At 41.6% G+C, this 27,524-nt stretch overlaps 1 protein-coding gene across 1 annotated transcript in view; it reads left to right on the top strand.

The window, feature by feature from the left end:
* The first annotated feature begins 11,951 nt into the window (after positions 1–11,951).
* DPP10 (dipeptidyl peptidase like 10) overlaps positions 11,952–27,524 on the top strand; it is a 111,232-nt gene continuing 95,659 nt past the window's right edge. The window contains exons 1-2 of the mRNA XM_075000693.1: positions 11,952–11,985; positions 12,087–12,168. The gene's annotated coding sequence lies outside the window, so the exon portion shown is untranslated. The remainder of the gene's footprint in view (positions 11,986–12,086; positions 12,169–27,524) is intronic.

Genomic DNA, 27,524 nt, shown 5'->3' on the forward strand with positions numbered 1-27,524 from the left:
TTTTGAAGTGCCCTGGCCGCCCGCATGCTAATGAAGCGCTGAATATGCATTTCAGTGCTTCATTAGTAAACTTCAAAATGGCCACGCAAATGGACATTTCGAAGTTTGGGGCTAGTGTAGACACGGCCCTTGATGGGGCCTTTGGCCAGACATGGGTTGCACCCCCCCCAATGCCAAGCACTGGACAGTAGGGAGGGAAGGGGGCCAAGGACTGGGCCACCGAGGCCCCTCCTTTGTAGAGAATCCCCCCCATTATTGTAAATAGTTGCCTTGTCTCACCCCCCTTTAGTAGCTGCCCCCCCCCGATGTACCTAGTTCCCCATTCATGTTTAGAAAAGTTCATCATTTTTGTTGGGTTTCAAAAACGTTCAGTTTATTTAAAAGAAAACAAACATGTGTCCTGTGCTCTCAGGGCATGTAGTGTGGGTGTGGGGGCAGTGTAGTGTGTCGTGGGGGGGGGCAGTGGGTGGCCCACCAAGCTGGCTTCGCCCGGGCTCACCCCACATCCTGGTCAAAATGGGTCTGCAGGGCCTCCCAGACCTGGATCCCCTCGTGGTCGGCTTGGCAGCTCGGGGCGGCAGCTGGCTGGGGGAGGCTGTGCCAGCCTTCACAGCCCAGCCCTGCACAGATGCCTCCCCCTTGCTTTCCACCAGGTTGTGGAGAGTGCAGCACTCACCCACAACGTCGGGGATGTTGGGGAGCCCTGCGTTCAGGCAGGTGAGGAGACACCTCCAGTGGCCTCTGAAGAGGCCGAAAGTCCACTTGACCACCTGATGTGCATGGTTCAGGCGGGTGTTGAAAAGCTCCTGGCTGGCACTGATGTGGCCCGTGTAGGGGCGCATGAGCCAGGGCGGGAGGGGGTAGACCGCATCTGCCATGAGGCAGAGGGGCACGGTGGTGTCTCCCAGAGGATGTAGGTCCCCACCTCCAGCCGGCGGCACAGGCCCGAGTTCCTCAAAACCCGGGCATCGTGAGTGCTGCCGGGCCAGCCAACATATATGTCCAGGAAGCAGCCCCTTCTGTCCATCATGGCCTGGAGGACCACTGAGTGGTAGCCCTTCCTATTCAGGAAGCAACCTCCACTGTGCTCCAGGGCGTGGATAGAGATGTGGGTCCCATCCAGTGCCCTGAAGCAGTTAGGGAACCCCGTGCCAGTAAATCCCGCAATGGCCGCATCCAGGTCCCTGAGCCGCATGAGCCTGTGTAACAGCAGAGCGTTCAGCATGCGGACCACCTGTGGGGGAAGGACATGAGCACCCGTGAGGGGTGTGCAGGGTGTGCCTGGCCCTCCCCCGGGATCATCTCTCCCCCTGGGCTCCTCCCCTTCCCCAGAGGTACCCCTCCCCCCCCGGCCTCCCCTTATCTCCATGACAACAGGCCCGATGGTGGCTTTGTCCACACTGAACTGCTGTCCTATGGATTGGTAGCTGTCTGGAGTGGCCAGCTTCCAGACAGTGATGCCAACCCATTTCTTGACGGTGAGGGCACACCTCATGGGGGTGTCCTGGTGCCGCAGTGCAGGGGTGAGCCACTGGCACAGCTCGAGGAAAGTCTGTCAGCTCATCCACAAATTCCAGAGCCAGCGGTCATCATCCCATTCCTCGAGCACCAGCCGCTCCCACCACTCTGTGCTGGTATGGTATCTCCATAGCCAGCAGCGCACCCAGTGAGGGGAGGCCGGGAGCACTACATGTTGGTTTAGGGTAGCTCCTTCATCCCCTGAGGAGGACAGCTCATCTTCCAGGAGGTGCTGGGTGGCCTCCTTCACAGCGCCGAGCAGGGTGGCCACTGCCTCGGAGGCAGCTGTGTGGGCTTCTGGCTGCTGCTGCTTCTGGGGGTCCATGCTGCGTGCACAGGTTCTGCAAGTGGTTGTCGGCTCTGCGGACCTGTGCTGTGCAGACCGAGTGTGCCTGGGAAGGGCCCTTTAAGGGAGCGGCTTGCTGTTGCCCCAGAAGGGCTAGTCTGCCCTGTAACCCTGTTCGCAGGCTTTCCTAGTCCCCTTATTCCGATGGGGGCTACTTCTGTGTGTAGACGCTCCCCTGCGGGGCCCATTTCGATTTAGTGTTTTCCTATGTCGATGCTGAACGTTGACGGCACCAGCCTTGGAGGATGTATGGACGCTATGCATCGAAATAGCTTATTTTGATTTCACTACGTTGAAATAAGCTATTTCGACATAGCATCCCAGCGTAGACATAGCCAAAAAGAAACATTTTTACATGAGCATAACTAATAGAACTTCAAATACCAGCAATGTAGCAGGATTTCAAAAGTAGTAATGTGAAAATTCTATTTTAAATAATTCATCTTAAATTTTTTCCATTCAACATGATTGACCTGCATTGCTGAATATAGAATGGTCTGTCTTCGTTTTCTAAATTAGCAGTAAACATTGAATTTCCACCTGCTATTCTCAACTGTAGCTTGTATCACATTATACTGCTGGTTAGTTGAGTTGAGTTTAATTGATTGTGAATTAATTAACTCTCTACAGTGGATGTCTTTTTCTTGAAGTAATTAATCTTAGTGAAAAATGATACGTAGAGAAGTTGTGGCTGCAGCAGATTTTCTAGATGTGCCTTTTTGTTTAGGTTTAGTTGACAGCTGTTTTTCTTGTAGATGAATTAGGTGTCTAGAAATGACTCTCTCTTATATTTATTTTGGCTTGGCAGCATATAGTTTTATGTGTGGCAATATTTCATATCCAAAGTGTTAATACCATCCATAAATTATGACCAGTGATATACAACGTTTATCAATCATGACAAGTAATTGATGTTGATTGAATCAAATAAATACGACACTTTGCAAAGTTATGACCTTGTCATTTAACTTCAGCACTGTGAACTATCAAACCAGTTCAGATTAACTCTTTTGAAATGTGCGTAGAGTTTTAAGAAACCAGATGTTGCTCCAGTAAAGGCCGAACTTGCGAGATAGATTAGATGGACAGGCACTGACACCATTCGATATAGATACTCTGCTAATCACTGTAATAATTGAACATGGTCTTGTGGTGCATTAAGTCATGTGACAATACATCTGCCACATGTTCTTTGTTCTCTCATTCTCTTCCCATGGGGAGAAGCATCTACAGTGGAGTGTCTTGTTTGTTGTTTGTTGACACCAATGTCCATCCCCAAGTTTTGGTTAATTTTTCAGGTCCCTTGGGCCCAAACCATGGAGCTGGAAGATAGGAAGTGAGATCTTGAACTTGATTCAAAGGTCTTTGGGAAGCCAGTATAAAAAGCAAAAGAAGGTACCGATTTGCTAGACTCATAGTCGCCCCTGTTGATGAGGAGATGTACTGCAGCATTTTGTAATAGTTTCGTTTCTAAGTGCTGAAGTTTTAATGCTGAGGTATATTTTATTCTCTGTATTCCATCTCAGAACTGATGAAGGTATGAATAAATGAGGCTGGATTGTTATCTGTCAGGATGGAACCGAGATGGTAGAAAATGGTGCTCACAGTGATGCTCTATGAGGTTAGTGTGAGTGAGGAATCCAAAAGTGCTCCTAAATTCTGGACCAAATTGACAAACTGTAGATATGTACGTTTGAAGAAAAAGACTTCACCATGTCTGCCGACTGTTCAAAGTGTTTTCTCTGACAATATTCATCATCTTTGAGTTGCTTAGATTCAGTTGTAGCCAGATGTCTTCCATCCATGTGCTGAACTATCCATGTACTCTGTCATCTTGATGGTAGTGGTGTGGTCATATGTGATGAAAGATATGCATATTGTTGGCATTTGAGTCCATGTCATCTCACCTTTTCACCAATGTATATGGACACTGTAAAGGACCAGAAAGATAACTGAATCCCCTGTGAACAACAAGAAGTCTTGTGGAAGCTTATAGACTAACAGATATTTGGAGCAGAAGCTTTCGTGGGCGAAGACCTGCTTCATCAGATGCATGAGTGGGGGGGGTGGTTTCAGAGGGGTATTTAAAGAGTGGGGTCCCAGTAAAAGGGAGGGCCAGAGCCGACAAGGTCTATTCAGCAAGGTGGAAATGGCCCAGTATCAATAGTACTTATCAAAAGAGGAAAAAACAATTTAGATCAGACAGGGGGATGTGAGCCTTTGTCAGAGTCTAATGCAGAGATATTAACACCCAGGCCAGAGAAGCTGTTTTTGTAAGCTGGGAGCCACTCCCAGTCTCTGTTTAATCCTTGGTTAATGGAGTCAAATTTGCAAATAATTGCAGCTCAGAGATTTCTCTCTCTGATTTTTGAAATTTCTTTGTTTCAGAACTGTTACCCTTAAATCTGCTACTGAGTGTCCAGGGAGATTGAAGTGTTCACCCGTGGGCTTCTGTACATTACCATTCCTGATGTCTGATTTATGTCCATTTATTCTTTTATGGAGGGACATCTACTAACATAATATATGCCATCATGTGCCAGCAATGCCCCACTGCAATTTACATCGGCCAAACTGGACAGTCCCTCCATAAAAGAATAAATGGACATAAATCAGACATCAGGAATGGTAATGTACAGAAGCCCACGGGTGAACATTTCAATCTGCCTGGACACTCAGTGGCAGATTTAAGGGTGACAGTTCTGAAACAAAGAAATTTCAAAAATCAGAGTGAGAAATCTCTGAGCTGCAATTATTTGCAAATTTGACTCCACTAACCAAGGATTAAACAGAGACTGGGAGTGGCTCCCAGCTTACAAAAACAGCTTCTCTGGCCTGGGTGTTAATATCTCTGCATTAGACTCTGACAAAGGCTCACATCCCCCTGTCTGATCTAACTTGTTTTTTCCTCTTTTGATAAGTACTATTGATACTGGGCCATTTCCACCTTGCTGAACAGACCTTGTTGGCTCTGGCCCTCCCTTTTACTGGGACCCCACTCTTTAAATACCCCTCTGAAGCCACCCCCACACTAATGCATCTGATGAAGCAGGTCTTCACCCACGAAAGCTTCTGCTCCAAAATATCTGTTAGTCTGTAAGCTTCCACAAGACTTCTTGTTGTTCTTGAAGCTACAGACTATCACGGCTACCTCTCTGATACTTGAATACCCTGTGGGTCTCCACAATTAAGACGTGTAGTGGTGGTGGATGCAGTTTCTCGTTACTGCTCAGTGAATTGTCATTAAAAACATTTTAATACATTCTCTGAATGCCTGCTATCCTGTCATGTGGAAAAGCAGTATCTCATGGTCTACAGTGTTGAATGCTGGAGAGATGTCCAAGAATAATCCAACAGTGTCACTAAATTGTTCCAGTTTCATGTCCTGGTCTGAATCAGTCTTATTACTTGATCTGGAAAGCTTTAATTAGAGGATATGGCAAACTTCTTTGAGCTTCCTTAGGAATGGCAGGCACGACACAGGGCAGTAGTTTACTTGTAATAATATTTCTGTTATAGGTTTCTTCGGTGCTGACCAAATTATTGTTTGAAAAAGGGGAGGATTCCACTCTGAATGATGTAATGTGTTTCACAAAGAAATACATATAGATGACCCAAACCATTCTGAATACGTGTGATATTTTTGAGTCAAGTAAGATGATAGTTCAAGAGGCAAAATCTGATGGGTTTTCCTGTGAGTTTCAGGAGATCAGAATAAACACACACACACACCCCTCATAGAACTGGAAGGGATCTCGAGAGGTCATCAAGTAACATGTGACTTTTGTACCACTGTTTCCTTGCTTTTCACTCCCATATCCTCTCTCTCTCTCTCTGGAAGATGCTAGGGGGAGGTATCCAACATTTTGAGATCACATATCATTTGCTATTTAGATATGAGTTGTTCATTTTGGGCTTTTACATGTTCAACGTTTATCGAAATAATCAGAAGGTGTGTTTTTGTTTGTTTTGTTTTGTTTTTAACTTTGCAATTGAAGCATCAGGAGCCACAAAGAAGACCTTAAAGAGCCACAGGTGGCAGACCCCAACCTAGTTGAATCAGGACACACAATTTTTGCTAGATATGTAAAGCTGAGCCTTTGTTGATTCAGTGTGTTGTGTCTTAAAGCTCTTCATGCACTTCTAAAAGGCTTATCCCTTTTGTTTTACTATGTCTGCAGCTCTGAAGTCAAAACAGTGAATTTCACGTTTCACTTGACATATTCAGGACACACAAATAACCCATTATTGGGTCATACTAAACTCCAACAATGGCACTAATAAATTGATTTTTTTTTAAAAATCCTTCTTTAACACTGGCTTCCATAGAGTTTGGTTGAAAAAGCACATGTATGTGTAAAAAGGAGTAGGAATTATAATACAGCTTCAACAGAAGGTAAATCTTAACTTCAGTGTAGCTATTGATGACTGTGGCAGGCTTCTGGCTCCATGCTTCTTCTGCAGACTTTCACGTGTGCCCTCAGGCTCCAATGGCCTACTCCATATCCCCTCAGTCTGGCCCTGTGGTCTTGTTAGGTCTCAGCAGCCTGTTCAGTGTTTGCAGGCCTCAGCGGCAGGCCCCAGCACCCTAGTCCATATTGGCAGGTCAGTGCTTCCCCCTCCTTGGAGTCACAGGCGTGGGGGTAGGGGAGCCCATGCCCTCCCACTCCATCGAGCTCCAACCCAGGGCCCTGTGAGTGGTGGGCACATCTCCCTGACCATCAGCTCAGTGAGGATTCCTAGTACAACTCACTGAGCTTGCAGGACACCTCCCGGTCCTTACCCTGGTCTACTTCCTACCCCGTTTCCAGTGAGACACCATCCTGATTCTGGCTTCTCCTCCTGGAGCTGCTGCTGCTGTAGTCATTGCTGCTACTGCTGCTGTAGTTGTAGCTCCTCAAGCACCTGCTGCTCCTCGGGTGGTTGCTGCTCCCAAGTTCTAGCAGGAGCGCCTTCTCCCCTGATGTTCAGCCCCATCTGACTGGCTTCCCCTGCCTTTATACTTGGGCTGCAGTTGGAGCATGCCCACCAGGGCCCTGGGGGAGGGGTCTGCTCCACCCAGCAAGCCTGGCCCCCTCCCTTCTGGCCAGTGCTGGATTGGTATACCCCATCATGATGGCATTATTCATTTATTTAGTAGGTAGATTGCAAAATGGGGGACAAAATTCTTGTTTTAGCTGAAACTTTGCCCTGGGCAATAGACGTTCTGTTACTAATTTCAGTTTATTAACTACATCACAAGTTTTACTAACAGAAAAGTCACACATCTTTTAACACAAAGGGAAGAAGAGTCTATATAATTTTTATTGCCTTCTAGAAGTTCTGTCTGTGCATTAAATACAGATTCCATTTTGTTCTGACTGTAATGTTAGCAAAGTCATATATGCTTAAGTTTACAAAAAGTAAACAAGAAATGGAAATTTGTTATGTGGATGTTGATTTATTTTTGGTGCAGAAGGATGGGAGAGATTTCTCTTTGGGGTCTTGACAGTGTAAATCCAAGACCAGTTTCATCCATAGTGTTACTCAGCTTCTTATAGTAGAAAGGGACAAGGAATGAATTTGTACTAAAATGGGTTTGGTATTTCTAGTTCATCTCCCAAGTTTTTGAGTGAACAAGATGAATGTTTCTTAATAAGTGATCTAGGTGCCAAGAAATGTCTCTTTTGTATTTATTTGGACTTCAGCACATTGCACAAACTATCCTCTCATTTGCACTGGAGCGGAGCTGGAATAATTTACAGTGGAATACCACCTGTGTAAATATAACAAAAGTTAAAGCAGAATATGGCCTTCTAGTGTAAAATACTTAATATAGAAATGAACCTTGTAAAATGTGGTTATTTTAGAGGAGTGGTAAATCTCTCTGTTTTGTCTTGTTATTATCTAAAGGGGAAGAAAATATTTGTCACAATCTATTGTGTTGCTTGGTCTTGATCCAATTGCATCATAAGTGTACTAGTACAATATACTTAAAAATTCTAGCATGCCTTTGATGATATTTGCTTTGTTCCAGACCTTTGTATTTTATTCTGCTCCTATTCCATTCTCTCCAACCTGTTATTCTGTACTTCTGTACTATTTGTAGTTTACTGCCTTGGCTGGAGACTTCAATTTTATTCCAATTTCCTCCTCTCCATGATCAAAACATGAAACAGTGAAATAGATTTCTTAGAATGTTGTCAAGTTTTATTTATACCAGAACTTCATGACTTGTGTTATGCATGCAGAAACTCTGACTAGGTTATTATAATTAGCACTTTGCCCTTAATTTTTTAAAAATTACTGGTAAGTTGCTTTTCAAAATTCTTTGAAATGTTAATTGTAACAAAACACTGAAAACAAAGTCACTCTATCACAGCTTCTGCAAGTCACATTAAAATCTACAATCAATATTTGCTGTATATGACAATAATCAAACCAATATAACAGCCGTCTTACTTCCACAATGGGTAGATTTTTTCAATGGTGAGTGTTCATGGTTGAATGAGGAAATGGATGTATTTAATGATAGTGTTTTTAGCTTTTTGTTATCATTTTCTTTTTACATTGATTTCATTCCATCTGGTTGTTAATTCTTATTCATTTTGCAATACATACTGTGGTAATGATGACTGTGTAAGAAACAGCCCTCTTCATTTTAGATTATTTTTCTTACGTGAGCTGAGCTCAGGAAAACATAGGTCTCTGAGCTGAATAATCTAACAGCCACATATTGTAACTCTGCAATAATAGCATCAGTCATTTGGACATGCACTCTATGCGGGGAGAGCATGTTATTGTCAGATCTGTGTTTTTTCTTATTGAGACACATCCTGATGCTCTGGCAATAAACGCTTTCTGTAACTAAACAGAATTAACTGTTCTCCTTAAGGCAAGAAATTATCTGGCTAGCCTCTTAGAATTCACCTTATTGTGATCAGAAATGTAAATATCTATAAAAGATCTAATAACCCACTGACCTATAAATTAAGATATTCATAGCTGCTTCTCTTTCTCTCTGCCATAGTGTCCCTGTGGAGACAAGTGGCATGCTGGAATATGCTGCTGGGTTAATTTTGTAATGATATTTGCATTGCAGTTTCAATTAATGGGGAGAGTACTTAGAGCTCAGGGTAGGCATTTTTCTTCTTGTTTGGTTAAATCCACATAAAGTTAAAAAGAAAAATCAGTAACGGGAATACTGCATACCAGATATCTGTCTCATTTGGATGAAGGAGCTAAACTTTGGTATGAGTGGAGAAAATAATTGAGAGCCTGTGAGGCACGTTCATTTTCACGTTTATAGGTATAGAGCAAGATTCTGCCACTCCTACTTATCCCAGGTGCTACTGTGCTTTGCAGATCGTCTCGTTTAAATCAAATGGGAGCACTCACTGCGTGTGGCAGAACTCAGAGGTTATGTCTACCCAGTGGGTGCTATTTTGGGGTACAAAGGTATCACTAACTAGCTGCCCACATCTATGCAAGGTGCCCGTTGTCTTGAATCAGTTTTCCAGAAAAAGGGTGCACAATTTTGGCATCCCTATAAACCTCATCAGATGAGGAGTACAGGGATGCCTCAAAATAGGGTTTTATTTCAGCACGTGGTGCTGTTTGGGTAATACCACATGCCGAAATAAACTGTTTTGAAATTTACTTGACATAAGTACACTATTGGCGTAGCACAAATTGTGTAGCTTATTTCGAGTTTAGGGCACCATCCAGACATAGCCAGACTGAGTAAGAAAATCTAGCTCAAAGTGTCTAGGGAAACAATTAACACAGGAAAAAAAAAACCCATTGAAAAAAATCCAAGCTAACAAAGTGGTATAATTATGCTTCTTAAAGTAAATAATGCGTTAGATTATATAATCAGGGCATGTAAAGACTAAAGTTAGAATACACAATTAAAGGGTACCAGGATTCTCTGAAAGTTTAGAGGGCCTGCCTTTGTGATATTATGAATTTTGTCAGTTCGGTAGAAGCTGAGGATGCTCATTGCCTCATTGCTGGTGGCATTAGTTGAGTATTTGGTCCAATAACTCCACTGGTGAGAAATGTCTAAATTACTTCTTTTGGCTGAATATTTCTTGGAATACATTACATAATTAGTGGAGCCATGCAACTGAAATGTTTGGCGGGTGGACATGCATTGTACTTGGTTTTCTCACATTCTCACATTGAGCTCTGTGACACTATTTTATTTTTAGGAACCCCAGAAAGACTAAGATGTACCTTGACAGTCAGAAAACAAAGGATGCTGCTAAAAACTCAGAGACTATGTTGACTGAAGGTTCTGATCATAGTTGATAGGGATTATTTTTTACTGTTGACTCTTTGCTGAATAATAGATTGTTATTCCAATGTGTTTGGACTGGAGCTATTTGTCTTAAAGCTACTTTTTTAATGTAGTTGCTTTGTAATGTTAGTTTTTAGACTCGTTTCTCATATATAAATGCAGAGGAATTTCCCTTCCTGCACTGTTGAATAGCTTCTGAGGAAAAACTGTTCAGTTTACAAATTGATGGAAGACTTTAAAGGGCTGTTTTTGAGATGAAATATGTAATAGTCAGGAGTTGTTACAAGTAAGATCCACAACTGTTATTCAGTTCACAGTGGTGGGAAAAAAATCAGCAAAATATTCAGAGGGGACCCATGCTGTCTATATTATATAAAAGTTTGTTTTCATGGTTCCTAAATCAGGATTGCAACTGACGTGGGGAACATTTTCTAACTTATCTCAGCAGATATGTCCAATATGATTTATTTGCCATAGGCTGCTGAGCCTTGTCAACTCTACACACCATAATGGGACACTGACATTTCATGTTTCCACTGCAGTAGCCTTACAGTGGCCTCTCCAAAAACTACAGTAATGTTGTTGAATAATGCTAAGCTAATGCTAAATAAATCTCCTTATCGGTTATATGTTGACGTGTGGTCAGGGAGTGAGTTTCCTTGGGGGAAATGTTAACAGTGAAGAAGGAGTTTATGGCTGAGTTTCCTACTATGGTTTCCTGTTAATTTTCATTGCAATAAAAAAGCCAGGTTGTTCTCTCATTGTCAACTACATGCAAATATCTCAGTGGTATAGACTATAACATTATAACCATCTTCTTAGTACCAATTTCATTTGTTCATATAGTTGCGTAAATGTAGTGCTAGGAAAAACCTGTTGTGTTTTATTATCATTATTTGAGGGATTTTTGGTTGTTTGTTTTTGTTTTCTTATGAGGACTGGCAAAAGAGGCCAATCATAGTTAATGGCATAGTAACATGATATAACCGTCAGATACATTTCAGTGTAGTTAGGTAAAGTTTTACCAACCTACTTTCAGACTTTTTGGTAAATATTTTACAGCATCTTTGCATTCTGGTTTATTTAAATACCTTCTGCTTGATTCTCATTATGCAGCTCCATCATCTTCTTATATATCTTCCTAATTATCAAGCCTCCAACTTTCTTTTAGGCAAAACACAACACTTCTGTCTTAAGGAGTCAGGTAATTTAGCTAAATGAATACTTTTGTTAGAGTGTAATTCTGTAGTTGGCTGTTCTCCTTACTATTATTTCATTTCGAATTAAAAAGGCTATGTGTGACCATCCAGGATGGTCCCGTCAGTGGCTGTCATTTGCTACATATCACTGTCCACTAAAAGTTCAGAAAATGATATGGGCAGTCCAGGCTTAGACCTTGGTTTTGACTATAATTTGATATAAACTTGCAAAACAAAAGTATTTTTTGTTCCTGGTACTTTTTATCATTTTCTGTAAGGAGGGAATTATTTTCCTGTCAGGAAAGATTTCCCTAATTTTTGTGGAAGAATTTTTTTACAGGTTTAGTGATTGATAAAATTAACTAACCATAGTGTACATTGAGAACAGCCCTAACACTGTATATCCTTCATACTTTATACAAATCATAGATGAAACCTATTAGTTTTGATTAATACTGACACAAATTTTAATTTAGATAACAAGAAAACAAATGTGTAGAAGACTATAAATACTGGCAATACAATGTATTCTTCATGCTTAGGTTCAGTATTTATAGCTCTCATTCAGCACTCTCTTTCTTGTTACAGGTTTTTCATTATTCTTATACGGCTTCATATGTGATTTATAACATACATACAAGGTAAGTGAATTTGTTTCTGCAATGCAGTATATGTATATTTCAATGCTTAAACATGTGATGGTTTTAATGTGTGCAAGTAAAAATGTTTACATTTTTTCAAGGGAAGTTTGGGAGTTAAACCCTCCAGAAGTAGAGGATTCAGTTTTACAGTATGCAGCATGGGGCGTACAAGGAGAGCAATTGGTAAGAACAGTCCTTTAAATACTGTGCCTCAAATAGTAGTATAGTTTACTGTGCTAACACTGCAACCCCAGACAGAGCCCCATCTTCCAGGAAAAGCTTAAAAGAAAGTTTCTGTTATTGTAAATTTACTTAGTTTCAGGATTACAGAGTTTGCAGGGTCTAGTATTATTGGTTTTAGCCTGGGTATATGTTTTAAGTCTGTTCCTTCTTAAGCATGTTCATATGGATCGACTTAAGTATTTTTTAAGTTAAACTATTTGGCTTAAGTAATGTCCTGAGTCAAAGTCTTTGCCAAGTCTATGAAACGATTGAAGTTGCAGACAAAAAAGAGTTTTCAGGTACAAAATCTGTGGAAAATATTGGGTAAATGCAATGCATTTGACATCCAAAGTGGTTCTCACAAACAGCATGAAATGTGTTAGTTTCCATTCCCTTGTGAAAATTATTGTAAATATCAGTTAAAAATTCAAAATAACAATAACACTATACTTCTATATTGCCTTTCATCCAATAATCTTATGAGTTTTTCAAATAAGTATTACATTTACAAAATCATGACATAAGCAAAGAAAAAAACTTGATTCAAGAAATAGCGTTAATGTTAATCTATATTTTGGGGTTTGGTATGTAAGTGGCTGCCTAGAAGAGGACGGTTTAAGGGGAATAAGGAAAATTTAATTCTCCAAATAGAAAAATCACACAGTCATAAACTTGATGTTCCAGTAATCTCATTATTGTCTTCAGGCTTCAGCCTGCAGCCCTTCTTGCACAGGAATTCAGTGCGAATTCTGCATGCAGAGTGGTTGTAAGTTGGCCAGTTGGAGAGGATAACATGTTTTTTTGCGTCATTAATCAATATGGCGCAAATGGGGACTGTGCTGCTGGTTGAGATCCATCGCATTAAGCACAGCAGGGTGTAAAGCCAGAAGTAATTACATTCATCTGAAACAATCTTGGCATTCTTTAATAATTAACCATACCGATTTATCATTAACCATTGCAGAGTGACAAGACTGCCGATAACAGCTACGTTTACTAAGCAGTACATTATGTACATGCTTGACAGGGAGGCAATGTGTGCCTAAACTTGGTAGGAGTAAAGAAGGTATGTTTAACTGTAGTTCATAGGAAGATTTCCAGAGCTGCACAGCTCTGTAAATTAATGTATTAGACTGTACCCAAAAAACTGCATCTGATGGGTGGCTGGAACTCAATACTGTATGTTCCTAAAATATATCACAAAGAAAGTGGCACATGTAAATATTAAGAGTTAGAGAAGTAACAACTTGGAGTATATTCTGCCTAAATTTTCACTGGAAATATGGACCAACTTTTCAAACATAGATGCTGAATAGGCTTCTGAGGGAGCCGTATGAGCTTCTGCTCCTCTGAAAATCAGACCACTTATTTATGCATGTAAATGTTGATTTAGACACCTAACTTTCATCATCTAAGTTTGAAAATATTGGCCATAGTTTATAATGCATTAAAGATTACAGAATAAGCCCCTCTGATGATGTCGACTCTAAAGTTAATGTGCTTTCTAAATGTTTTCAGCACTGTGACCATTATGCTCCCATATGGTCTGCAGAATTAGAAAAGAAGAATAACATCCTGTGTAAACCAGTATTATGTTCCAGCTGCAAAGCAACATTAGTAAAACATTCCAGTGCTTTTCAGCAAGAAGGAAGTGTGGTTTGCAGATGTGCACGTTGGGAGAAGGACATAAGATGGTGTATAGCAATGAAAACAACAAAAAAAAGGCTATGCTGTAACTTTCCCTACCCCCCACTCCCAGGCGTCACTTGCAAATATGAAAAGGGGGAGGAGCATATATGCCAAAATTGCTTTTGCTCTTATAAGCAGTAAGGTGGGCTTCTTTATTGGATGGAGGATGGCACAGATAATTCTAGCAGTGCAGATTATGGAAGAGTCTGTCCTATTAAGAGCATGTGGTACATAGTGATCCCAGTTACAACATGTTTCTTTTTACCAGTATCAGGGCAGTGTATTAGTGGGCCACCTGATAAAAGATGTCATGTAAAACAGATACTAGGCACATTAGATAAAGTACAGCCAAATATCTGTTTCATAATGTAGAGCTACCATCAGTAATTACCACTTAAAATAAATGTTATATTCATATCACCAATGAATGAAAAAGGGTGAGGCTGCCAGATATGCCACTGATAAAGTATACCGGTATCTATAAAGATAACAACACACACATCTGGTCCACATACTAATTAATAGCGAATGAAAGAATGCCTTTAAAACCCCCCACATAATAATGACTCCTTGCCACCCCCTAGCCACACCCACTCACTACAACTACAAATTACTTTCTGTTAATGTGAACATACACATGTAAACCCAAAAATCATACACAAAAGACCATCAATCTGCACAAACCTGCATGCCTGGAACAGGAACTAGACTACAGGTTGAACCACTCTGTCTGGCACCCTCAGATACTGACCAGTGCCAAACGAGAGAATTTGGCAGCTAATGGGAAGTCAGTATTGTCTAGCAGCATTACCAACAGTTCCACTGCTTTCTGGACTCTTAGAAGACATTTATGAGTAAATTACAGATAAATCACAGCATAGAACACTGAGGCTGTGCCTACATCACAAAAATAACTTCAAATTTGCACATCTACACACAGCCTCCTTCAAAGTTAAACTTCAAAGTAGGACACTAATCCATTCCCAGCAATGGAGTAAGGACTTCAAAGTTGGGCTCCCTACTTTGAAGTTAACTTTGAAGTAAGGGAAAAAATGAGTGTATACTCTCTGCTGGCTACTTCGATGTAATGCCTAACTTCAAAGTTAACTTCGAAGTTAGTTCCTTGTGTAGACATAACTTGAGAGCCAAAACTGATTGCTGTAAACAAACTTTATGAAATCACAGGAAACTTGACCACACCCATGATAAGTGATCATAACACTAATTAAAATCATGCCTGATTATGGATGTTGCCGGACGAGAGAGTGCCAGATTAGAGAGGTTCATCCTGTAATGGCAAAGTATCCATGGCCTTCAATTATACAAGGATTATCACCCATCCAACTGCAATACATAACAGTGTAGGAATACACGTCCATGATCAATTAGCCAAATAGCTTGCAAGAGCAATAGGCTTATGCATACCACAAACCTGCACTTGTTTGTGGGTAAGCCAAAGTAAGAATCAGTGTTAAATCAAAGTGAAATGTGAAAGCGGGATGAGCTTGGATCACCTGTGCTATACGTACTGACCATGAGGTATGTTAACATGTAACTTTTGTTTTTGTTATTTATTAACCACCAGCAATGTACTTTATTCTGCACAAGATACAAATAACATAAGGTATGTAAGAAATTTCAGTTTAGGTCAGCAGGGGAAAGGAAGTCAATATAGATGTGAAATAGGGGAGAACCATGGTCTAAGGCTGGGTCTACACGTGCCCCTTCCTTTTGAAAGGGGCAAGTTAATGAGCAGGTTTGAAAGATGCTAATGAGGGGCTGCAGTGAATATGCAGCACCTCATTAGCATAACAATGGCCACGGCGATTCGAAAATGCGGCTTTTTGATTCACGTACCACCCGTGGAGACGGGACCTTCCGAAAGGACCCCCCCCCCAGTTTTCGAAAGCCCTTCTTCCCCTCTGTGATATTCATTGCAGCACCTTATTAGCATCTTTCAAACCTGCTCATTAACATGCTCCTTTCAAAAGGAAGGGGCACGTGTAGACCCAGCCTAAGTGAATAAGGAAGATGAGGAAAGGAAACAATGGGGAATTGTTTGAACAGGGATTAGTATACTAGGCTAGGAACAGTTTTTTATGCTAAAGAATGTGGTGGCAGTGAATCCATACCTCCACACCACCCCATGACTCTGTGAAAGTAACAGAGAGACTCATATACTGTAATTTACTATTTCTAGGATTGCTTACAGGATTAGCATGCCACATGCTGCTCATGCAGAATGCCAAGTTTAGGTTTTTATCAGCAGTGAGATAATTGGATAATCCTGCTATTGTTCTGAAGTTGTTGCAGTGGCTTTTTATTAACCTAGTTGTACAGTCTTTTATACAGACTAGGGTAAGAGCTCAGAGGAATAGCTGTTGTTTGAGTAGTGATATTTTTGTGGTACGCATGAAAAAGTTTGCAGTTTTCGAGAGCAAACTTTTAATTTGATTCATTAGAGTACTTTACTGTAAGAAAATTGAGTTGGTGCTCACTGTTTCAAGTTATTTTTACCTCTACTAACAATGAAGACACCATTTCAAATATTCTTAGCTTTGTGTTATAGAGTATAGGGAATAGAAAGGGTTTTCCAGACAAATTCAGTTCCAAATTTTTAAAAGGATCTCTTGATTGGTAATCTGATTTTGAATAACACACTTCACTACATTCATAAGTGCTGCCCAGGTAAAACTGATCAACATAAAAATATGCTAAGGGCAAGTTTACACTACAGGGGAAGGTTGAATAAAGGTATGCAATTTCAGCTATGTTAATTATGTACCTAAAGTTGACATACCTTAATTCTGGCTTCTGCACACTTTCAACTAAGAGAGGTCAGTGGGATCCTGCACTCCCATTGTTTCTCTTACTCATAATGGGGAGCAGTTGATAGGGGCACCCTATAAATTCGGTTTAGTCATCACTAAGAGTGCTAAATTGAACTCCGGAAGATTGACTGTGGCAACATAGCAACTTGTGTTCTTCCCATTTTTTCTTGATCAACAATTTGTCTTTGTGTGGGAGAAGGATGGAGGTACTTCAATCTAGTTGTGCTAGGAAGGCTTTATCAGAGATGGCACCTATGATGCACCCTGAAGGAATTCAGGAACTGGATTAGTCTGATTTCTTCTGGCACTTTTTTTTCTTAGCCAGATCCCCTCAAACATTGCAATTATCCTCTTCTTTTCTCCTGCTGCTCACATAACAAAATGATTATCTGAATATCAAAGTCAATGAAGGCATCCAGTCCTGACTGGATTTCTCCTCAGGCCAGCTTGTCCTCAGCCTTCTAATGTAAGACCCATTAGAACTGATATAGCTGAACCACCTTGTTGCACTCTCTGCCAGTTGTGAGCCAATATGATTGTGCTGCACTGGCAGAGATTCCATAGAGTGTCCTGGGCCAAGGGAGTGTGATGCAAGTCATGAAAATCTGTTGAGATTAACTGTAGGCAGGCATTCCAGTTGGTTAGCACTGGCCTTTCACCATCTAGTAAGGGGAAGCTGCAGAACAATGATCTTCTGGTCAGCTAATTACCAGATCTCTCTTGGCTTCATGAGAAGAGTAAATTGAAGTAACGAGAGGCTGCCCTCAGAATCTCTGATGGTTCCCAATGAAACATTTTATCAAGGGAACTGTCAGTCATTGTTTGGAAAGAGATGAGTCTAATGCCCAGTGTTCTCTGAGGGAGTCTGAAACACTTGTTCAAGCAGCATCTCGTTTCTAGTTATCAGCTGCATCATTTGGACCCCCGTACTACATTGTCTCCCTAAAGGTGGATGACCCACACCAGTGAATCCGGCACTCCTTGGGGAAAGGGAATGCTGCTGATTCCATCACTCCCCATGAAAAAAACCCCAGAGGTATTAGAGTGGGTCTGTACAAACTGTCACAACTGGGAGTTGGTTGGTGTTATGGGGTTCAGGGGTCCCCAAGCTCTGCACCCCATCTGTAGGCAGGAATGACTCTCACTCAGCAGGTAGAAAGGGAAGTTTATTATTCGACAGAGACACAGCACAGTGCAGAGGTGTCAGTACAGCAGGCGGGGTCAGTCATTGCATTCCATCTTGGGGAGAGGAGCTCGAAAGGTGCCCACATCTTGGGTCTAGCCTCCCCTCCACAGGCTAGCTGACTTCCAGCTCTCCCCACACCTTCCAACTGCCGCCTGTTATTCAAACCCCAGCTCAGATCCTCTCTGCTCTTTGTTCAGGGACAGAGGTGTTACCTGCCAGCTTGGGTTACAGAGAGCAGGAGGTCATCCTTAACCATTGTGAGCTGCTCAGCCTGTCACATATACATCCAGCCTGACTTTCACTCCCACACACTCCATTATATTACAACAAAAAAGCAGTCCAGTAACACTTCAAAGGCTAACAAAATAATTTATTAGGTGATGAGCTTTTGTGGGACAGACCCACTTCTTCAAATCATAGCCATACCAGAACAGACTCAATATTTAAGGCACAGAGAACCAAAAATAGTAATCAAGGTTGACAAATCAGAAAAATATTATCAAGGTGAGCAAATCAGAGAGTAGAGAGGCAGAAGGTGCGGGGGAAGTCGAGAATTAGATTAAGCCAAGTATGCAAAAGAGCCCCTATAATGACCTAAAAAAATTCCCATCCTGGTTCAAACCATGTGTTAATGTGTCGAATTTGAATATAAAAGAGAGGTCAGCAGCCTCTCTTTCCAATCTGTTGTGAAAATTCCTCTTCAGTAAGACACAAAACCTTGAGGTCATTAACAGAATGGCCCACTCCATTAAAATGCTGACTGACCGGTTTGTGGATCAGGAGTGTTTTTATGTCTGTTTTGTGCCCATTAACTCTTTGTCTAAGATCTGAAGAAGTGAGTCTGTCCCATGAAAGCTCATCACCTAATAAATTATTTTGTTAGTTTTTAAAGTGCTACTGGACTGCTTTTTTGTTTTGATAGTATATAGACTAGCACAGCTTTCTCTCCGTTACTACACTACAACACAATTGATTAGTGCAGGAGTCAAGCCACGAGTCTGAGCTGGACTCAGATTTGGGAATCAAGTCAAGGATTAGGAGTCAGAAACCTGGGGCAGGAAACAAGAATGTGTCGGGGATGCAGGAACAAACAGGTCAGGACAGCACAGGTTACCAGGGTCTATGTATACCAATTAATATGCAGCACATTAGTAAGCTTTCGAAATCACACACTACCAGGTGAGCCAACAGCCTCAGCAGGTCCTGGGCAAACTAAGGGGGAGTGAGAGCTCCACACTCCCACAAGGGTTGGGGCCTTGGGTGAAAGAGACAGGGCCAGCCAACCCCATCACGCCAACCAGAGCATGGCAAAACCCCACCCCCAAGTCCTCAGGGTTGCATGGAGCATGCATTGCAGCCCTTGGATGCCGATTTAAAGGTCCTGGAGCTCTGGCCACTGGCACTGCCACAGTAGCAGAAGTAGTGCCAGGAGCCCATCTCCCCTTTGAGTTGCTGGGTCCCATTTGTCTCCCCACCAGTGGCAGGCCTGCACACCACCAGTGTGCATTGCTGCCCCATGTATACAAGCCTTTGGGCTCCTAAAGATGCAGACTGGCAATTAGATTTTCAAAAACATTGAAATGAGGTTATGAGGAGTTTCCTCTTCAGTTATCTACATATCTGGGTGAGCAAAGACTTGAAAAAAAATCTAGCCCCATATCACTGGAGTAGTAATTATCTGGGTGGTGGGAGGAGATAGCTGACCAGAGTTAGCTCCTATGAATTCCAATGAATTCCTGCCAGCTCCCCACCCACTTTTTTTTAAATATGGTGAATTTGCTGATGTATTTGGAAAGACAGATATTGATTCTGTGCTCCTGCGCTGAGACTACAACTGCGTATGGACTTGTAGACAGGTGGGGAGATTCCATTTGACCATATTTATGCTGTGTCAGAACCTAAGCTGCCCCTCCTACACACATACCTCCAGAAGAACCTAGCCAAGGGATTCAGTCACTAATAGACCTCACCTTCTGGGGCACCAGTCCACTTTGTAAAAAAATAAAATAAAAAGCAGCAATCTCTGCTTCTGTGTTGTGTACTGAGCCCTTAAGCAGAGAACAATGAAAAACTTGCATCCAAACCATAGGACTGTAGGGCAGCTGCCTGAAAGCTCACAAAACTAAAATAAGGAGTAGATAACATTGTACACCTCATATTGGTAGATAGTGGAAAACGAAACCGGTCACGTGCTAATGTGTTTTCATCTGAACTTTATTCTAATGAATGGAAGACTACCTTTACCACTATGGGCATTTTGTGTACCTTGTAATGCCATTATGTCTAACATTATGTCATTATGTCTAACATTATGTCTAACTGACATGTTCCAACATCTTTTCAGTAAAATATTTTGGGATGTCCAGCATCCTATATATACTAGTGTATCTTGATGACATATTTGATGACAACTGTGAGTAATATATCATATATGTCCAAACCATTCTGGAGAGACTTGACCAAAAACCCTACATGACAAGATGGAGAAAAATACTTTCACTCACAGCTCCATAGACGTTCTGGGGTTTGTCGTATCTTCAGTGAGGGTGAGTGGCCTGTAATTCCCTTATCACAAAGCACAAGAGTGGGTAGGTTGTTTGATATACGATAAACTATTACATCCGTAAACTGTTAATGATCCCACATTCAACCAAGTGTATCTGGGCAGTAAACCTACTTGTGTGTAAAATTTGAAATACAGTATATATTTGAGATTTGGAAAAATATGCATAGCCAGTCATCTGAGAGCAATTACTTTTCTCCTGAGCTACATCAAAAAGTGTTAATATTGAGAACATCATGTGCTATGCATGTGCAAAGAATGAATGGACACAGAGTAGACATTAGGAATCTCAACATACATAAGCCAGTCAGTGAGCATTTCAGTGGAGCAGGCCATTCTGTTAAAGATGTGAGAATATGTGTCCTACAACAAAGTGACTTTAGAAACAGATTACATAGGGAGATTTGTGAACTTCATATTCAAATTCAGTCCATTAACACTTGGTATGAACAAAGAAAACAACTATATAACATGTTATAAAGACTGCTTCCCTTCCTTTGATGTTTGTGATGATCTCAGGCAAGACTCTTAACATTCCCCTCCCCTTATCCCCCTCCTTCAGTTCATGTATTTGATTTATCAGTTTTTATTGAAAATTTTTTTGGACCTCCATAATATTTATTTGGGTCTGCACTGGAAATTATATAGATCTGAAGAAATAGGTCTGTCCCATGAAAGCTCATCACCTAATAAATCATTTTGTTAGTCTTCAAATTATGACAGCTGTTTTTGTTTTGTTTTGTTTTGTTTTATGCATGAGCAAGCAATTATTTCCCCATGTACAGATGTTGTTAGTAAATGCTTCAAAGAGATAGCATGTGAAAGTCGAGCAAGAAAGGAGATAATTAAAAGTATCTCTCTCCTTTCCTTTTTTTCTTATTCTATTATCTCTTTTGGCTTAGTGTTTGACTTGTATGTTGACTCAGTATGTACACTGTGCATCCATTGTGTGTAGTAATAGCATGTGTGTACACACACAATTGTTTCAATCAAAACTAAATGTGAAGACCTCTCTCTGTATTTGAAAACTATTTCCATATTTAATGGCATTCTAAATCATAAAGGATTTTGTTATTAATTAACTAATATAAGATAACTGATTATGACTTTGTTTCTAGTAGACAACATATACTGAGTTGCACAATATATCTGAATTTTCAGGGATTTTCCTCATTATGAACTATATTAACTGCAACTTTGGTAGTTTGTCAGCTTGTCAGATTGTGCTATTTGTACACAAAATACAGGCATGCAAGAACAGAATCAGAACAAAACTGAAGTACAAAATGAGTTACAGCTAGCATTGACTGTGAAAGGCAATCAGCAGAAGGTCTCTGAATACATTAAGAGAAAGACAAAGGGAAATATAGATCCTTTATTTAGTTGGGAAATAAAACTAATAGATAACATCAAAACAGCAACGAAGGGTCCTGTGGCACCTTATAGACTAACAGAAAAGTTTTGAGCATGAGCTTTCGTGAGCACAGACTCACTTCATCAGATGCTGGTCTTGGAAATCTGCAGGGCCAGGTATAAATAAGCCAGAGCAAGGGTGGGGATAACAAGGTTAGCTTAGTCAGGAAGGGTGAGGCTTACTACCAGCAGTTGATCTGGAGGTGTGAACACCAAGGGAGGGGAAGCTGCTTCTGTATTTAGCCAGCCATTCGCAGTCTTTGTTTAAGCCAGAGCTGAGGGCGTCGAATTTGCAGATGAATTGTAGCTCAGAAATTTCTCTTTGGAGTCTGGTCCTGAAATTTCTTTGCTGTAGGATAGCTACTTTAAGTCTGCTACTGTGTGGCCTGGGAAATTGAAGTGCTCTCCTACGGGTTTTTGTATATTGCCATTTCTGATATCTGATTTGTGTGCGTTTATTCTTTTACGTAGAGACTGTCCAGTTTGTCCGATGTATAGAGCAGAGGGGCATTTCTGGCACACGATGGCATAAATTATATTGGTATATGTGCAGCTGAATGAGCCCACGATGATGTGGCTGATCTGGTTAGGTCCTGTAATGGTGTTGCTTGTGTAAATATGTGGGCAGAGCTGGCAATGAGGTTTGTTGCATGGATGGGTCCCTGAGTTAGAGTGACTGTGGTGCGGTGTATAGTTGCTGGTTAGGATTTGCTTCAGGTTGACAGGTTATCTGTGGGCAAGGACTGGTCTGCCTCCCAAGGCCTGTGAAAGTGTGGGATCATTGTCCAGGATGGGTTGTAAATCCCTGATGATGCGCTGTAGAGGTTTTAGCTGAGGACTGTAGGTGATGGCTAGTGGTGTTCTGTTGGTTTCTCTCTTGGGCTTGTCCTGTAGTCAGAGGCTTTGTGGCACACGTCTGGCTCTGTTTTTTCACTTCCTGAGGTGGGTATTGCAGTTTCAAGAATGCTTGGTAGAAATCCTGTAGGTGTTTGTCTCTGTCGGAGGGGTTGGAGCAAATGCGGTTATATCTTAGTGCTTGGCTGTAGACAATGGATTGTGTGGTGTGTCTGGGATGGAAGCTGGAGGCATGAAGGTAGGCGTCGCGGTCAGTAGGTTTACGGTACAGGGTGGTATTGATGTGGCCATTGTGTATTAGCACCGTGGTGTCCAGGAAGTGGATCTCCTGTGTGGACTGTTCCAGGCTGAGGTGGATGTTGGAGTGAAAGTTGTTGAAGTCCCGGTGGAATTCCTCCAGAGTCTCCTTCCTATGGGTCCAGATGATGAAGATGTCATCAATGTAGTGTAAGTAGAGATGGGGTGTTAGTGGACGAGAGCTAAGGAAGCGCTATTCCAGGTCAGCCATGAAAATATTGGCATATTTAGGGGCCATGCAGGTACCCATAGCTGTGCCGCTGATTTGAAGGTGTATATCGTTGCCAAATTTGAAATAGTTGTGTGTGAGGATAAAGTTACAGAGCTCAGCCATCAGATGTGCTGTAGCATCATCAGGGATACTGTTCCAGACAGCATTTATTCCATCTTTGTGTGGGATGTTGGTATAGAGAGCCTCTACATCCATGGTGGCTAGGATAGTGTTTTCTGGTAGGTCATCAATGTCTTGCAGTTTTCTCAGGAAGTCAGTGGTGTCTCGGAGATAGCTGGAAGTGCTGGTGGCATAGGGTCTGAGGACAGAGTCAACATAACCAGACAGTCCTTCAGTGAGAGTGCCAATGCCCAAGATGATGGGGCGTCCAGGATATCCAGGTTTGTGGATCTTGGGTAGTAGGTAGAATAGCCCCGGATGGGGCTCTAGAGGTGTGTTGGTATAAATCTGTTCTTGTGCTTGTGTAGGGAGTGTCCTGAGCAGATAGTGTAGTTTCTTAGTGTATTACTCGGTGGGATCTGAGGAAAGTAGCCTGTAAAATTTGGTATTGGAGAGTTGTCTGGAAGCCTCCTTCTGGTAGTCAGACCTGTTCATGATGACAGTAGCTCCTCCTTTATCTGCCTCTTTGATTATAATGTCAGGGTTGTTTCTGAGGCTGTGGATGGCATTGCGTTCCGCACGACTGGGTTGTGAGGCAAACGATGCTGTCTCTCCACAATTTCTGCCTGTGCGCGTCGGCAAAAGCATTCTATATATAGGTCCAGACTGTTATTTCTACCCTCAGGAGGAGTCCACGTGGAGTTATTCTTCTTGTGCTGCTGGGAGGGTGTCTGTGTAACGGTGTGCTGGTCAGTGTTGTCTTGAAAGTATTCTTTGAGTCTGAGATGGCGAAAGTAGGCTTCCAGATCACCGCAGAACTGTATTATGTTTGTGCAGGTGGTGGGGCAAAAAGAGAGTCTCCAAGAAAGAGCAGACTCTTCTGCTGAGCTGAGTGTGTAGCTGGACAGATTGACGATATTGCTGGCTGAGTTAGTGGTACCAGTGCTGTGGCTCTGTGTGGCAGGCAGGAGTTTAGACAGCTTGCAGTCCTTTTTCCTCTGTAGAGTAGTGAAGTGTCTAATGTAAGTCTCCTGTCTTATTTTAGTAAAGTTCAGCAGTGTGGAAGTTTGTGTTGAAGGTTGTTTTTTTATGAAAGACTCCAGATATGAGAGTTCTTTTTTGATGATCTCGTTTGTTGTACAGGATGCTGATTAGGTGGTTCCTCAGTTTCTTCAAGAGTGCATGGCATAATCTCTCACTGAAGTCTGTGCAGTATGTAGATTGCAAAGGATTTTTCACCTTTAGTCTATTTGGTATGATGTCCATTCATTTGAATTTGGAGAGAAAAATGATGTCTGTCTGAGTTTGTGCAAGCTTCCTTGTGAGGTTGATAGATTTCCATTCAAAGAGACTGTTTAATGACTATTTTGCATTAGTCTTAACCAAAATTTAATTTCTGTCCAGATAATTACAAGTAGTGTTAATAACAAGATGTAAGGAACACAGGAGAGAATATGGCAAGAAGAGGTTAAAGAATACTTAAATAATGGATCAAGTCAGTAGGGTCAGATGGAATTAGTCCCAGGGTACCTAAGGAATTAGCTGAAGTGATCTCAGAACCATTAGCAATTATATTCAAGAATTCATGAAATGTCTGTGACGGCCCAGAAAACTGAAGGAGGCAGGGAGACCTATGTTAAAGGTGATCAAAGACTACCAGTGTAATTAAAGACCAGTCAGCCTAACTTTGGTACCTGGAAAGATGCTAGAAAAAGTTAGCTATCAGTTGTAAGTATCAACTGGGAAATAGCTTTAAAGGAATAACTAGCATGAATTTGTCAAGAACAAATTATTGCAATCCACCGTCCCTCCTTTCCTTGATAGTGTCATCAGTCAGCTAGGTAGTCATAAACCAAGAGGTGCAATTGTGATTTTAATAAATCTTTTGACTCATTCACATGTGGCAAACTAGGAATGTATGCTCTTGATGGTATTACTATAAGGTAGCTGTTGTACGTGCTTGAAAGACCACAGTTGGAATATTTATCAATAGTTTGTTAAAATGGGAGGACATATTCTATTAGGATTTGCTACTAGAAGGGGTAAGCCTTCAGTCCAGTACAATCCTCCCTCTAATTTATCCATCTATGTGTGGAATAAACTTAGTTATCTGCAGCAACGCAAGTGCAGATCTGCACCATCAGTAGAAAGATATGCTGCTGGCTCTGAGTGACTGTGGATGCTCTGCCGCTCAGCTGTGCAGCATCTGAATCTCTCCTGTTGGCTGTCCACACACAGCTTACATTGAACGCTGTTCCAGTACCAATTTATTTAATGGCTTGGATAAAAGAATGGTACACATTCTTGTAAAATTTGCTGTTGACCTGATTGACTGTCTGGTCATAGATCAGTGCCTAATAGAAAGCCTTATAAGTGTTAGAGATATTCTAATTTATGGCAGTGGTAAAGAACTAATTATTTACCTGCAAACCAGATACAGAAAGATTCACTGTAAGAATGATGCATTCGTACCTAACACTAACTTCTTCCCTGCAGCTTCACATGTCACAGGCTATCTGTTAACTATTGCCACCAGAATGGAGGAGTGGTGTGGGGGTTGTGTAGGTGCTAGGTTGTTCAGTACCATGAGCAAGTCTGTTAGCAGTTCAACATCAAAATGGCTCAGGGGCTGAGAGCTAAAATCCCTCAAAGAACTCAGACACAACATTAGACTTCAAGAAAATTTCTGCAGAAGAGGCATGTCGCTCCCACTGGGTGAGAAAATAGACCCAGGCATCAAATTGATGTTCTGGCTATGAGAATGATTTAATTTTGCTACGTCCTGTGCCATTACAAAGACTCAAGCTATCTGTGTTTGCATGAGTCTGCAATCACATGGGATAGCCCCAGATGTTGCATAGTACCAATTTATGTCAGCATAGATACAGACCTATGGTGGGTATTGAGCAGCTGTGGTGTGATCAAGGTTCATAATTTCATACAGGAGATTTCTAAACTAATTAAATATTGAGATATAATAGTCATGTAGATAATTTGCATTTCTTTAAAAAAACTGGTAGCTAGCACAGGACTGTAAGACGGTTGTAATAGAGTAATACAGTAATAATGGGAAGAAGTAGTAGCATGGAAAAAGTACTTGTGCATGTTCTGTTCTTGTTCCAATATCACATCAACATGTTTTCTGAGCCCCTCCTCTGATTTTAGTTGACAGTCAAAACAATCACTTATCACACTTGCAAAATAAGTGTTTAAAACCCACACATGTCAAACTAATTAATAGCTTTTTCAATTAATTCCCTCACCCTCCAAAAATCACATCTTTATGTCTCTGCTTGTGAAAATTATTTGGTTAAGGACAATATTTAGAAAATTAGTGCCATTAAAGGATGAGTATGCTAGCTGCTGGTTGCCATTATCATTAGTGATTATTATTTGTTTTCTGTATTGTTCACAGTAAGTCAGGTGCTTTCCATCAGAAAAGAATACAAAACTAGATTCCCCTGCAGCGTAAAGCAGTTTAGGGACCTGGCAATGGAACCCTAATCACCACTGCTTAAACCAGTTTAAGTTTGAGATACTGACAAACTGTACTAGTTCAGGTATATTATGTGATCCGCTCCTCTATGATCCGGCCCACCGACTCCTACCATGTCTTTTTCGTTCCCTGACATGCCTGTTATGTTAGAGCATAAGATGAGCAGAAGCAGCTGGCTCAGGATGGGCCTGTCCTGTCTCTACAATTTATAAATCTGCATTGGGTTTGCCTACCTACACAAAAAGATCCTCTACCACCAACCTCTCACACGGCCAGTTGGCACTGCCTGGGAGGCACAGAGCACCTTGAGCAGACCAGAAAATGCAGCTTATGTTGCCTGCCCTAATGAGCTCACAGTGAATTCACTTTACTCTGTGAGTAGCCCAGCCCATTTCAGTGGGGCTTTCTTTCAGTGTACATTATGTCAGTCTGAGCAAGTATAGTCCATATTGGTCCTTTGTCTTTCCATGAGAAAAGCAAATTTCCAAAAATGTATGAGGCATGACCAAAGTTGGTTCCTCAACAGTGGCCTGGGAGCATTTGGAAGAGTGGGAGAGCTGTAATCCAACCCCCTTACTCCTGTCCACCCCCCATCTGAGGCCAGGAGCAAAGTCCCCACCAGTGTGTGATTCTGCAGCCAGGAGAATGGGAGCTAG

This window comes from Carettochelys insculpta, chromosome 8, assembly GCF_033958435.1.
Source record: "Carettochelys insculpta isolate YL-2023 chromosome 8, ASM3395843v1, whole genome shotgun sequence".
NCBI classification, from domain to species: Eukaryota; Metazoa; Chordata; order Testudines; family Carettochelyidae; genus Carettochelys; species Carettochelys insculpta.